The following is a 14292-nucleotide window of genomic DNA, read 5'->3' on the forward strand; positions in this document are numbered from 1 at the left end:
GGATAATTTAATGCGAGCGAAGCCGCGGGCAAAAGCTAGTATTTCATATCTCACTAACAAATATCTCAAAATACTAACTGTTATAATAAAGGCCAGTTTATTGTACAATCACTTTATTGCAATAACTAAACTTATTTACTTATAAAGACAAAGGCAGTAATATTAGAGTTATTTCCGTAGACTTTCATTTACACATCATGGAGAACACAGACACAGAAACACACAGTACTCGTTAGTACTCGTTACATATACATGACATTTTGTACAGCACTCAGTTGACAATTACTTTGACAATGACATATGTTTCATACGATCAAATTATATTTCAACACTAACAAAAAAATAACTAACTACCAACCGCTAATTCACCAACAAAATACAAAACCGCACCAATAATACACTCTACATGTACAAAGGTAAAAGCCATCTGAATTTACACGCAAACACGTTTTTATATGCACAAACAAAATTGTTGCTTGTTGCCGAGCGGACGTTTTTTAACGAACGCTATGCTTACAAATGGTTGTGGATTTTTGCGTGTATAAACATATCAGGCATAAGAGATGCCTCTCTTCTCTCTTAATGAGATTAGATGTGTAAATAATAATATAATGTAGAGAATTAATAATATAATAATGTCACGCTTTCAGAACCAAATGGGGTAGTCGGAATTACTGTCATGTTTATATTAAACGTTAGTACAGCGGTCTAGCACATCGCTTTACTTCCGTAATCGCGGGTTCGATTCCACGCACGGTGCAAATGTTTGTATTCATGAGTTTGATTGTTTGTATCGGTCCGGTTGTTTTCTATATAATATATCTAAGTATCAGTTATCTAGTACCCATAACACAAGCTGCTTACCCTGGGACTAGATGGCGTGTTAATTGTCCAGGCTTATTTATTATTGTTTATTTATTTAACACAATTAACATTTAATCAGATGCATTTAAAGTTAAAGTTGCCCTCCACGCGGTTCTCCCTGGAAACCATCGTTTGTCACGATGTGCTTTCTGACCTGACCTCATTATCCTCCACTGGTGCACTAACAGCGAATACCGTTAGCGCAGGCTGGTGGACCATTCTATTGTCAATCATTAAAATAGAATGTTAGGATGTGGTGTATTATCTAATCGGGATATAACCAGATTTAGAAACAAAATTGGTATAAAAATAAAATAAATAACAATTGTTTTATTGGTAAATATTACAATTATAGGTACTTACATTTGAAATTCAATCATTTATAGCACTCTACAGTATTTGTTTGGGTAGGTATATTTTGTTTTGTTTTGAAAAAAATAAAATTAAATAGTAAAATACTGCAATATGTACATTAAACTAACGTAGTTAATTTTAAATTTAGAACAATTAACACAGTTTTATGTACAACTATATATAGCATTTTTTTTAAATTTGGAACTATTAGACACGTTTACGTTCAACTACGGTAGCAAATTTTAAATTTAGAACAATTCATACACTTTTACGTTCGACTAAGATAGCATATTTTAAATTTGGAACAATTCAGACACGTTTATGTTCAGTTACGGTAACAAATTTTAAATTTAGAACAATTCATACACTTTTACGTTCGACTAAAATAGCATATTTTAAATTTGGAAGAATTCATACACGTTTACGTTCGACAAAGATAGCATATTTTAAATTTGGAACAATTCAGACACGTTTATGTTCAGTTACGGTAACAAATTTTAAATTTAGAACAATTCATACACTTTTACGTTCGACTAAGATAGCATATTTTAAATTTGGAACAATTCAGACACGTTTATGTTCAGTTACGGTAACAAATTTTAAATTTAGAACAATTCATACACGTTTACGTTCGACAAAGATAGCATATTTTAAATTTGGAACAATTCAGACACGTTTATGTTCAGTTACGGTAACAAATTTTAAATTTAGAACAATTTATACACGTTCACGTTCGACTAAGGAAGCTTATTTTATATTTGGAACAATTCTGAAACATATTCCGGTGCAAGCAAATAATAATGTAGCAGTTTTAGAACACTTTCTACGGTAGCAGTTTTCACCATGGTAAGTAGTTCAGAATGGTTAACTTGATATTTATTCTTTATTAAATATAACATACATATCGTATTCTAAATAACAAAAAAAAAACAAACCACTAGAAGCCATTTTGTAATTAAGATCAGTCAATATATTGTCAAATATTATAAATTTATATATTGAATTGTAAATTATATAAACCCACGTCTCTTATGTTTTCTCCAGAAACCACAACATACAGTTTTTCAAGAAAGGTATATTAAGGTTTTTTAAGGGTCGGCAACGCCCACCTGATGTTTCAGGCGTCCATAGGCTACGATAACCGATTACCATCAGATGGGCCGTGTGCTTGTTTGCCATCTATGTGGTATAAAAAAATGAGTAATGCCTGAAAACCAGCGCTGTACAGATGCACCTTATTAAGGTTGTGCTTAAATCAACAACAACCGAGGCAGCTCCTGTTGCAAAATTTCTATATATATATTTTTTCTTATTCTCGTGTATGTTTGTTAATTTGTTAATGCTGGCAGTAGAGGTATACAAAAAATATGTTCGATAAAAAAGGAATCATTTGAATTTGGAACAATTCAGACATGTTCTAGATACAAACAAATAAATATACTGTAATTATAACACGTTCTACATCTAACAGCTGTAGATTCCTTGCAGTCCGGAATTCGCGTTGGTATTCAATTAAGTCCAGTTAGCATCAGATTGATTGTTCATTAATATGCTATCTGCATTGATAGCCTCGGTGGTGTAGCGGTTTAGCATACCGCTTTTTTCATATTGTCGCAGGTTCGATTCCTCGCTCGATACAATTTTTTTGTAGATATGAGTATGATTGTATATGTTTGTTTGAGTATTTTCTATAAATATTATCTAGGCATTTACAATAAAAATGTACTTATTGGGACTAGATAGCTCCATGTAAATTTTCCTGGGTTATAATTAATTTTGGAAAGTCTTCCACACGTTTTTATTTAAACTAAAAAAAAAAAACAAAAATATTTGGTAGATTTTAAAAATATTCTTTGATAACAGATATTTAAAATTAGAACAATTTCCACACGTATTTATTTAAAAAAAAAACAAAAATATTTGGTAATTTTTTAAAAACATGCTTTGATAACAGATTCAGATGAGTCGCAGTTCGCAATTCGTGTTCGTATTTTCAAAAAATCAAAAACAAAATCATTTATTCATGTAAGACATTTTAACCTCTTATCAATTTCAAATTGTTTTTTATTTGTTCTATAATGAATAAATCATTTCATTATTCATGTAGGACATTTTAGCAGCTTATGAACGTAATTTTTTTGTATTAATATTTTGCCCTACCGTCCAGTTCAGGATACAGATTCAATTGAGAAGAACTGGCAAGAAACTCAACTGTTCTTTTTTAATAGCCATGTTTATTACACTATGTACGTATATAGCTGTCTACATATGTCTAACATTAAGTGAGAATCCTGTCCATGATTCAGTTCAGAATAGTTACCATCGGATTGATCGTTCATCACACATAATTGACGTGTCATGGGCATTCATTTGCCAATTTGCCATTATCAGCCGATATCGTATTTTCGGTGAGATAACACGGAATAGAGTGAATAGAGGACTATGTACTGGCATTATTTGTGTTGGAAGCATGTAGTTATTATGTAGGATTTGTGTTTTAGCATATATATATTATACTAGCTGTCCCGGCAAACGTTGTTTTGCCATATAAATTAAAATCGCTATTAAAAAATAGGGGTTGATGCTTGAAGGGTGAAAATTTAGAGTTGTATGTATTTTTCAATCCTAAATAACAATAAAATGATGAATGGGTGGATATCCCTTACCACTTAGGGGTATGAAAAATAAATAGTAGCCTTCTCAGACCTACTGAATATGCATATAAAATTTCATAAAAATCGATCAAGCCGTTTGGGAGGAGTATGGTAACTAACATTGTGACACGAGAATTTTATATATAAGGTTATACATTGTAAATAAACTGGCGTTTAAAAAAAGTAATTCAATTGAGTTTCCTGCCAGTTCTTCTCAATTGGATCTATATACTGAACTGGCCGGTAGGGAAAGATATTAAAATTATAATAATAAAAAAATAAAATGTCCTACATGAATAAATGATTTTTGAAATTACTGGCTATTCACTCCGGATTTGCACATGTGTACATGTATTATACATATAAACGTTCCTCTTGAATCACTCTATCTATTGCTTAAAACTGCATAAAATCCATGGCGTAGTTTAAAAGATCTAAGCGAACAGACACCGGAAGTGAGTACATTTTAATACCATGTAAAGAGACACTAAACTTGTAGTGTAATAATATTATTTCTTAACTTGAACGAATTTCTAATTTAAAATTGTCTCAGTAAAAATCATTGTTACAGATAACATAAAAAGATGTGTTTTATTGAAGAAACATTAGTGTGGTTCAGTTATGGTACCTACATTCTGACCACCTTCATGAAGGAGGACTACTAGCTGAAGGAGAGACAATTTATATTCATATATGTTACTATTATGTTATAAATAATAAATATGCACTTTACAATATATATAGTTTTGACACATATACAATATATATATACAATAATCACGTTCATAGCACAGAGTACAGATCGGAAAGGAAAGCTTTTTTTTTACATTGCAGATTACGTTACATTCCATTTCACATCAGTATGTCTTTAAGATATTTATAATAGTATTGTACTGTAATACCCACGTAAGAGCATGTAATTTTATTAATAAATAAAATAAATAATTAGGGCTATTAGTTAGCTAAATTAAAGAAATAAATAAATTACAAATTAGCAACATAACATTTATTTCTAAATAAACTATATTCATTCAATATTCTGAATGTGCTTCGTCAACATCGGTAACTTATACTAAATTAGTTACATGAGAATTAGCTGCAATCCAATCAGTAATATACAACTCTAGCCCAAACTTCAGTTGACAGTGTTTACGATTTGGACCGACAAAAGTCAGCAAAGTATTCCAGGCGTGCTCTACAAAGTTTGGTACAGGTAATGTAGCTAAAGTATACTAGTTAGACCTGTGGTAAGTCTGCTAAAATGAATAAAATGATCACAGTTGTGTTATATTTCAGTAATTTTTTATACTAGTAACACCGTAACTGTGACTGTACGCGTGTATATTTGTAGACAGCTATTATAATGGATCGGTGGACTGTATGGGTGTCTAAATGATGAAAACACGTAGTTTGCAATAATATAATATATTAATATGTGCAATTGCGAACTATACGAAAGACAATAACAGAATGATAAAATAAATTGAAGTATATCAAATAACATGACATATAAAAAAAAACTCTTCAAAAATATAAATTTTAAAATAATAAAAATATCAAAAGATTTCGGCGGTCGGTCGCCAACAGCTATTTATTGATGGTAATTAAACGACAATTATTATTATTTGATTAATAAAATTCTAAGTGACGTATTGCTAATTTTCACAACATTAATTATTACCTCACTTAGGAGAGTATTTTCTACTTAACTCTTAGCCTACATCTTAAGCCATATTTTTTTTTTTTATTTATTTATTTCAGGCAACTAGGCCCATATTATAAATACCTTATAGACTAACATACATATAATATAATATTTAAAAACTAATACATTGATATTGTCTTTGTGATCACGGCACTGAAGACGGCAATCTGCCACGGTAGCGCCGATACACCACACCTTTCGGCCAGTAGTCCTCTTTCATGAAGGTGGGCAGCAAGTCGGTGGGGACCAGGGCCACAAACGCTTTGAAACTCGCGTTGTGACTCGACTTCAGCTGCGTCACCCTCAATGTCAGGTTACTCTTGGTACGAATATAATCGACAATGTCCTGCTCCTTAGTGGTAGTTATATTTAACAACAGAGCAAATTTAATAATAAAACCTCCGTAAATTTTAAGTAATATTTTTAGTAACATTATTAAATTAAATAGACAGGATATAATTAAAGGTATTGAATATTTATTACAATTGAATGCGTACAAGATTGTATTGTGCGCTCTTCCTTATAGCCATTTTCATAGAAAAATTAACAGTAAGGTACACATTACCTTAATAATTTATTACATACATTGATATATCGTCATAACGACGTTTTTAAATTATTTGACACTAATAGTTTCAATAGTGATTTTTATTTGACAAAAGATACAATGTATCTTTCTAAATCATCTAAAAATAAAATAGCCATTTTAGTGGCTTATAATATTGACTACATGAGCAATTTACATGGTAAACTTCAACATAAAAATTGTGACATAACAAACGATTCTATTATTTTTTGTTTAAATAGTGATATAAGTAATGTGACTGCAGATTTAAACTGCTAACAAAGACAAAGGGAAAGCAATTAGAATTGGTAATTGTTCATCAGAACATACAACGTTTTCCCAGCAGTAAGTTAATTATATAATTATTTTTAGAAAACTTCAATATTGACATTATCTATTTCACAGAACATTGGCTTAAAAAAAACAATATGGTGTTCAGTTTAAATAATTATAATGTCAGTTGATTTAATAGAAAGTCAGTTAACAGAGGTGGGTCTATGATAATTGCAAGAAATAATTGTAATAATTGCAAGCTGAAAGATAATAAATCCTTTTCATTATGCAAGACAAGATACGCGTATATTCATATATCTTATCTGTCTTTTCTCCTTTACCCAAAGTTTGTCCGGAAGAAATTTCTTAAGCGATAAGACCGCCTTTTGTACCTTCATCATTACATAGTATAAAATAAAGTCGCTGTCGCTGTCTGTCCGTCAATATGTATGCTTAAATCTTTAGAACTACGCAACGGATTTTGAAAATTTTTTTTTTAATAGATAAAGTGATTCAAGAGGAAGGTTTATGTGTATAATACATGTGCCACTAGTATTCTATAAATGTTGTTAATTTTTTTTTTTCAGGTACATATATGACGGTATATACACACCTGAAAAACTATACTACATAAATATTAGTTACTAGTTGCCCACGCGGTTTCACCCGCGTTAAATTCCAATATAAAATAAATTCATCAAAATAAGTAGTTTTTGCGTCAAAGACTAACAAACATCCATACTTACAAACTTTAGCAACTTACAATATAATTAAGATATAGTGAAATATATTAACAAGAATAATAAATAAAAAAATAAATGAAAGAATAGTGCCATACCTTGTATGTAATTCTATAATATATGCGTTGCCATGTCCTTAAAACATATTAAAAAATAAAGTTGAGAAAAAGAACGAATTCAAATTTACAGACATTAACGAAACATTGTATTTTAATGTCATAAACATTTTTTATAGATTTAAAAAAAAATGAAACAAAAATGCTAAAACCACCGCTCATATCCTGGAACAGGTTGAAACATATCTGCTGCTGTGAAATTCCAGGCTTATCCTGTAAAATCTACAACTATACTATACAAGCATATCCTACAACCGAAATACAGCATATAAAGCAAGCTGCTTGGATCTGAAATAACGTAAGTACCAAATAAATACAACTCTCCTATCACGTAACACAATACATCTGAGTACGAGGGAAATCAACTAAGTTAGTGTTGCCATAATGAGGAAATATAATTATTCACAAACGCTGATAGAGACGGTAAACAGCAATTGGTTACATAGAACTTCAAACACGTTGCTTTAATGTAGTGCTTCGTGTTGTACATGCTAATAGAAATTAGTATGGAAAATGTATATATTTAGCGTATATATGTACTCGCATGTATGTGGTAGGAAATGTAACTTTAATTACGACAAATATGTACAAATTGTGATACATTAAAATTGTCTAAACCTGGTCGAGGATTTGAGGAATGGTTGATAGATTTTTAAATTATATTTATGAAATAAAAATGCAATGTTACGATAATGTCTATGTTGATTTGAATTTTATTCTTTTATTCATCTTTTTTTTTTTTTATATTTTGCGGATATGGCATCGCACATATTTGTAGACTGCCAGTTGCATTTACTTTTTATACAGAATTGTACAAAAATCAAATCAAATCCAAATATCTTTATTCATATAGGTCTATTGCAGACTCTCATGATATGTCAAATTTAGGATCAGATCGGAATGCTTCGAGCTGAGAAGAACTGACAACAAACTCAGCTCGTGTTTTTTCAAATTATTATTAAAGAAATATATATCACTCATACTTACTGAGATCATAAATGCGTAAGGAACTTTCTGTCTGTCTATCGCGCTTTCACGCAAAAACTACATAACCGATTTAAATAAAATTTTATAGTCTTGACCCTGAAAAAAAACAGACGTTAATGTAAATTAAAGCGAATAAAGGGTTATAAGGGGTTAAAAAGGGAGACGTTGTTTGGAAGTATCGTCATTTTTAATACTAAAAGCCTGAAAGCTTGAAACTTATTTTTTAGGCTGTTGATTAAATATAAATAAACATAACATTAAAACTTTGTAAACATATTACCATTAAAATGATAAAATAAAAGAGGGATGAAACTTTCATCCCTATATGTATGGAATTTCGTCATTTTTGAAGCAAGAACGATGCAACATCTTTGGCTTATTTGGGTTGGGTTATTAATTTTTTTTTTCATTTGGTTAAGGTCATTCCACAATATTGCAGGCACAGCCAGTTATTATATAAGAATACTCTTATTATTTCATTTCAAACCTAATCAATGATTGTAATTCTAAGAGACCACTCTCTACAAGCAATAACCGTTCACGATTATGACGGACCTATAATTATATCAAGTATAATTAGTGCGCTAATTGACTCCGGATAATTATTTGTAATTTGTTAAGCGTTAATATTTTAATTGGTGAATATTTCAAACAATAGAGTATTGTATTTAATTTTAAGAATTTGTGTGAAAATAATTGGAAAACAATTTTCTGTTTTCTATTACAAAATTCCACTCACAAAAGGTTCGGTAAATAGGCATTGTATTAACTGTAGGTATTATAAACTCTAGGTTTAAAACATAAACTAAAGTTTATAGGCTGGAACAAAAGCGGTATAATAGTGCTAATAGAATTTGGAAAGGCAATTTAATATTAATTTTGACATTGTTGTTATAAATACTTTTATAATTTTGATAGCGTATTAGACTATTCACACACTTAAACTTAAAAATGTAAAGTAATAATAAAATTATTTAAAAGAACAAACAAGTTTCACGTTCTTCTTGTGATGAGATATTTGTAGATTAAAAAAAACGTAATGGCTTCAATGTAAGTTTATTTGAATAAATGATTTTCTATTCTATTCGAGTCTATTGGTTAAGTACCTTGATTTGTAGAACGCAATGGTAGTGAGTTCAATGCGTCGGACGCCAAAAGAAACTGTATGTTAATTTTTATGTCTGTGTAACTTTACAAAGATAATAATATCTGAGGACAATTCACAGAGCGCCATCTAGTCTCAAGATAAGCAGAGCTTATGTTACTAAACAAGTGGTATAAATGCATAGATACATTTTGTAAATCAACATCATCGTCATCATCGCAGCCCGGAAGACGTCCACTGCTGGACATAGGCCTCCCCCAAAGATCTCCACGACGATCGGTCCTGCGCTGCTCGCATCCAATGCCTTGACAATCTTGACCAGATCGGCGTCGGTCCACCTTGCTAGAGGCCTTCCCAAGCTGCGTCTTCCGGTCCGTGGTCGCCACTCGAGGACTTTACTGCCCTACTGCATTTTGTAAATATATCCATAATATACATAGAAAATATACAAATCAATACAAGCAATCATACTTATGTTTGTATCGTACGAGGAATTGAACCAGCGACGAGTATACTCAGTAAAATGTCGGGATATCTTCGACAGTTGACGATGTCTCTGTCTACCACGTCTGGGATGATAAGCGTAAAGTTATATCATCATATTGTTGTTGTTGGGGGGAAGGAAATTGTAAATAATATGGGCTATTGACCCCATTGCTAGTAATATACCATATCAGGTTGGTCCTTCACGCGGTTACTCCTGAAAGTCTTTCATAATAAATTCCTGGTAAATTCGCTAACTGACCTGACCACGATTCGCTAACTGACCTGACCTTATGTTCATCTTATGATCCTCCACTGGTGCACTGCCAGCGTAAACCGTTAGCGCAGATGGGTGAACCATTTCCTTATCATCAATAAAAAAATTATTATCCATTAAAAAAAAACTTTCTTTATATTTTATGGACTATCAATCAATATTAACTTTTGTCGGCGTCGGTGGTCTAGCGGTGTAGCACACTGCCTTAATTCCGATGGTCGCAGGTTCGATTCCTCGCACGGCACAAACATTTGTATTCACGAATATGATTGTTTGTATCGGTCTAGGTGTTTATGTATGTATTTACGAAAAAAATATTTATGTCATATCAGTTATCTAGTGCCCATAACACAAGCTGTTTCTAACTTAACTTGGGTCTAGATGGCGCTGTTTGAATTGTCCTGAGGTTATTATTATTATTATTAATAACCTCAGGTAAAATCCAATAATAAAGTAACAAACTAAATTCCATTTCCAATTCCAATGTATAGATCTTGGTGTACCAATTATTATTATTATTAAATCGCGAGGTAAAATAAAATTCTTAAGATAGATCTTGGTGTACCTTCTTATCTATATATACCTTCAATTAGTAAGTGTTTCTAAATTGTAATCAACATTCCATCTTTACAGTAATTATAAAATTAGCAACAATATCAAATCGCTAAACTCCTACCTCCACTTACAATAATCAAAAGTATTAACATCCGAGCGAAACTGCAAGAAGCCATATTGTAATTATTAACAAAATTACCGTCTACACCAGTGGTGTGCAACCTTCATTTGCGACCCCCATTTTTTTTTTAATTTTTGCGACCCCTGAGTTGACAGTACAGGTTTTTTAATAATCAACGTAGCAGAAATGAAACTATTTCTGAAATTTCCTCTTATTAGAGGTTTTTACACAATACACAATTAGGAAAGTTAGGAAGTTTACCTACGTGAAGATATTTATTAGTACGATACTTAGAAATTTGATTTGACATCACACTAGGTTTAGAATAGAATAGAATAGAAAATCATTTACGTTTAAAAGCACGCTATATTTTTTATTGTTGTATAAAGTTCTTTAAAATTGGAGACGCGGAAAATTTTTCTCGCGACGACTCTGGGAGTCGCGACCCACGGGTTGCGCACCACTGGTCTAGACAATTTTACGGGCTCTAATTAGATATCCAAAGATTATCTGAACACGACTTTTAGTATTGCACCGCAGATATTTTGCGTCAGATATTGTTTTGTTTGTTAGAAATATTTAGAGTTAATTTGCGTTATATTTAATTTAATTTATTTTTGATGTATTTTTTTTCAAAATATAATACACTAGAATACAATACTATAAATAAATAATAACAAATAAATAACTCTGGACAACTAACACAGCGCCATCTAGACCCAAGTTAAGCTGGCTAAAGCTTGTTGTAGATACTAGATAGCTGATACAAATACATATTTTTTTTTTTCGTAAATACATAAATATTATACATAGAAAACACCCAGACCGATACAAACAATCATGCTCATGAATACAAATGTTTGTGCCGTGCGAGGAATCGAACCCGCGACCATCGGACGTAAAGCGGTATGCTAAACTGCTAGACCACCGAGGTCGTCAAATATTGAAAGTTAATTATCGTTATACTATATTTTTTTTATAATACAATACAATACCATAGCATACAATACAATCCTACTGGGGGGAAAAGGAATTGTTAGTAATGTGGACTAATGATTCCATTGCTAGCAATGTACCATGTCAGGTTGACTTCCACGCGGTTCCTCCTGGAAACCATCGTGATAAATTCCTGGTGAATTTATCACGATGGGCTAACTGACCTGACCTCATGTTCATCTTATCATCCTCCACTGGTGCCCCGCCAGTGTAAACCATTAGCGCAGGCGGGTGCACCATTCCTTTATCATCCACAAAAAAAAAAAAATACAATCCTACTAATATTATAAACGAAGAAGTTTGTGAGTGTGGATGGAAGGATGTTTGTTACTCTTTCACGCAAAAACTACGGAATGGATTTTAATGACAGGTCTTGGACTGTACCTTATTTTAGAAACGCTCATGAAGATATTTTTCTAATAATTATAAAAAGAACCTAAAAGAATAGAACTGATATATTTTAATAATAATAATATTGTCTAAACCAATTTTTTTTATTTTTGGTTCATTTGGAAATTATATACAGCAACACCAAGTAGAGCTATATTTCATTATAAAAGAGAGATCCCTCAATAATTGGTTCCATGCAAAACCGGGGCGGTCTTCTTGTATTGAATAAACAGATTAGTAATTAATTTAAATTCGGTTGTTAGAATACGGTTTAAAAATCGTATTAAATTTTATCGATAAATGAATGTGGATCTCCCATTCGTGATCTTGCATTTTGTGTATTTAATTAATCTAAATGCTTTTAGAACCTCGGGAACGTGAGTAGGCAGAATTGTACGTTTTTGTATCTTTTTTAGGTGTATACTGTACATATAATATATACATATATATTCTCTAAGTATCGTTTAGAAAAAGTCAATAGATCTTTTATGGGAGTAGGTATAAACATTTACAATAAGATACCAAAGGATGTACTAGAATTACCTTTAAATAAATTCAAAACATCTGTTAAATCATATTTACTGAGCAAAGCTTATTCCTCACTAAACGATTTATTATTTGACGCGCATGCATGGCAATAGTTCATGCACTGGATTTTCATTTAATGTTAGACATAGATATCTATGTAAATATACTGTCTTTTTAAAAAAATAAGTACTTCAATTGAGTTTCATGCCATTTCTTCTCAATTGGATTGAACTAGACGTTAGGGAAAAATATAATGTCCTACATAAATAAATGATTTTTGAATTTGAATATATATATATAAATCAACACCCGGTGGGCTAATTACCTAACTTCAAAATTAAGTATGAAAGTGGCGCCGGTGTCAGAGAAGTTAAAGAGTAATCGTCTATCGTGGTATGGACAAGTAATGTAACAAGTAGGAATGAAGATAATATTTTAAGAAAGGTGTTACATATGAATGTGGATGGTTATAAGGGCAGAGGAAGGCCGAAAAAGAGATGGATGGACTCTGTGAAAGATGATATGGTAAGAAAGGAAGTGAACAACGCGATGACTGAGAACAGGGATTATTGGAAGAGTAAAACATATTACCCTGACCCCAAATAAATGAGATAAGGAAGAAGCAGATGATGATAATCGCAACGACTTTCGTATGTAACATAGCGAAAATGACGTCACCTATCAGTAATTCTATTGACGTCATTTGACGTTGTTAACTAGCATTGTAATGTAAGCGCAACTTTACACATAGATTTTATTGAAATTTTACAGTGGTATGGCTTATACACCTATAGCTTATATATATTTGTCTTGTGTAATTAGTGTATGTATTAGTAACTAGTATTTTATAGAAATAGAAGATTGTGTTTTAAGTGTGTGTATATGTATATATATACACACACTTAAAACACAATCTTCCTAAGTGGGCATATTGGGAAACTGTAAAGCTCACTTAGTGTGACGTAAATAAATAAATAAATAAATAAACACATAGGCTATAAATTTCATACATATGAAACCGCGAGTGGGCTGAAAATTTAGAAGTATGTATGTATGTATTTTTAATGCCTACTAATAAAAAAATAAGTTCTATGACAAAAAATAAAAAATTTTGTAGTACTCTTAGTACGGGATGTAAAAATAAATAACAACCTATTCTCAGACCTACTGAAATACAAATAAAATCTCATCAGAATCGATCAAGCCGTTTTGGAGAAGCAACTATCACTGTGACACAAGAATTTTATAATATATATTAGATATAGATATTATCATAATTTTAATCCAAGATTGTGTAGAGGACGCAAGCAAGCAAGAAGTATTGCCAGCGATACGAGTCGATACTACGTTTTGCTTACAACATATATACATCAAACTAATTATAGCATTAATCTGAAAAGGTTGTACTATAAAATTTATTATATCAACATAAATGTTATATAATGTATCTATAAATATATATATGTATAGATTGCACTGTAGATTAGACAGTGAAATTACAGGATAAGCGGCATAATGTAGGGTTAGGGTTAATAAATAAAGCAGATATACAACAAACTATGGAGATTTATTTCGCTTA

The sequence above is a fragment of the Achroia grisella genome, unplaced genomic scaffold (genome assembly GCF_030625045.1).
Source record: "Achroia grisella isolate CSIRO2021 unplaced genomic scaffold, CSIRO_AGI_Agris_v1 utg402, whole genome shotgun sequence".
Classification (NCBI taxonomy): domain Eukaryota; kingdom Metazoa; phylum Arthropoda; class Insecta; order Lepidoptera; family Pyralidae; genus Achroia; species Achroia grisella.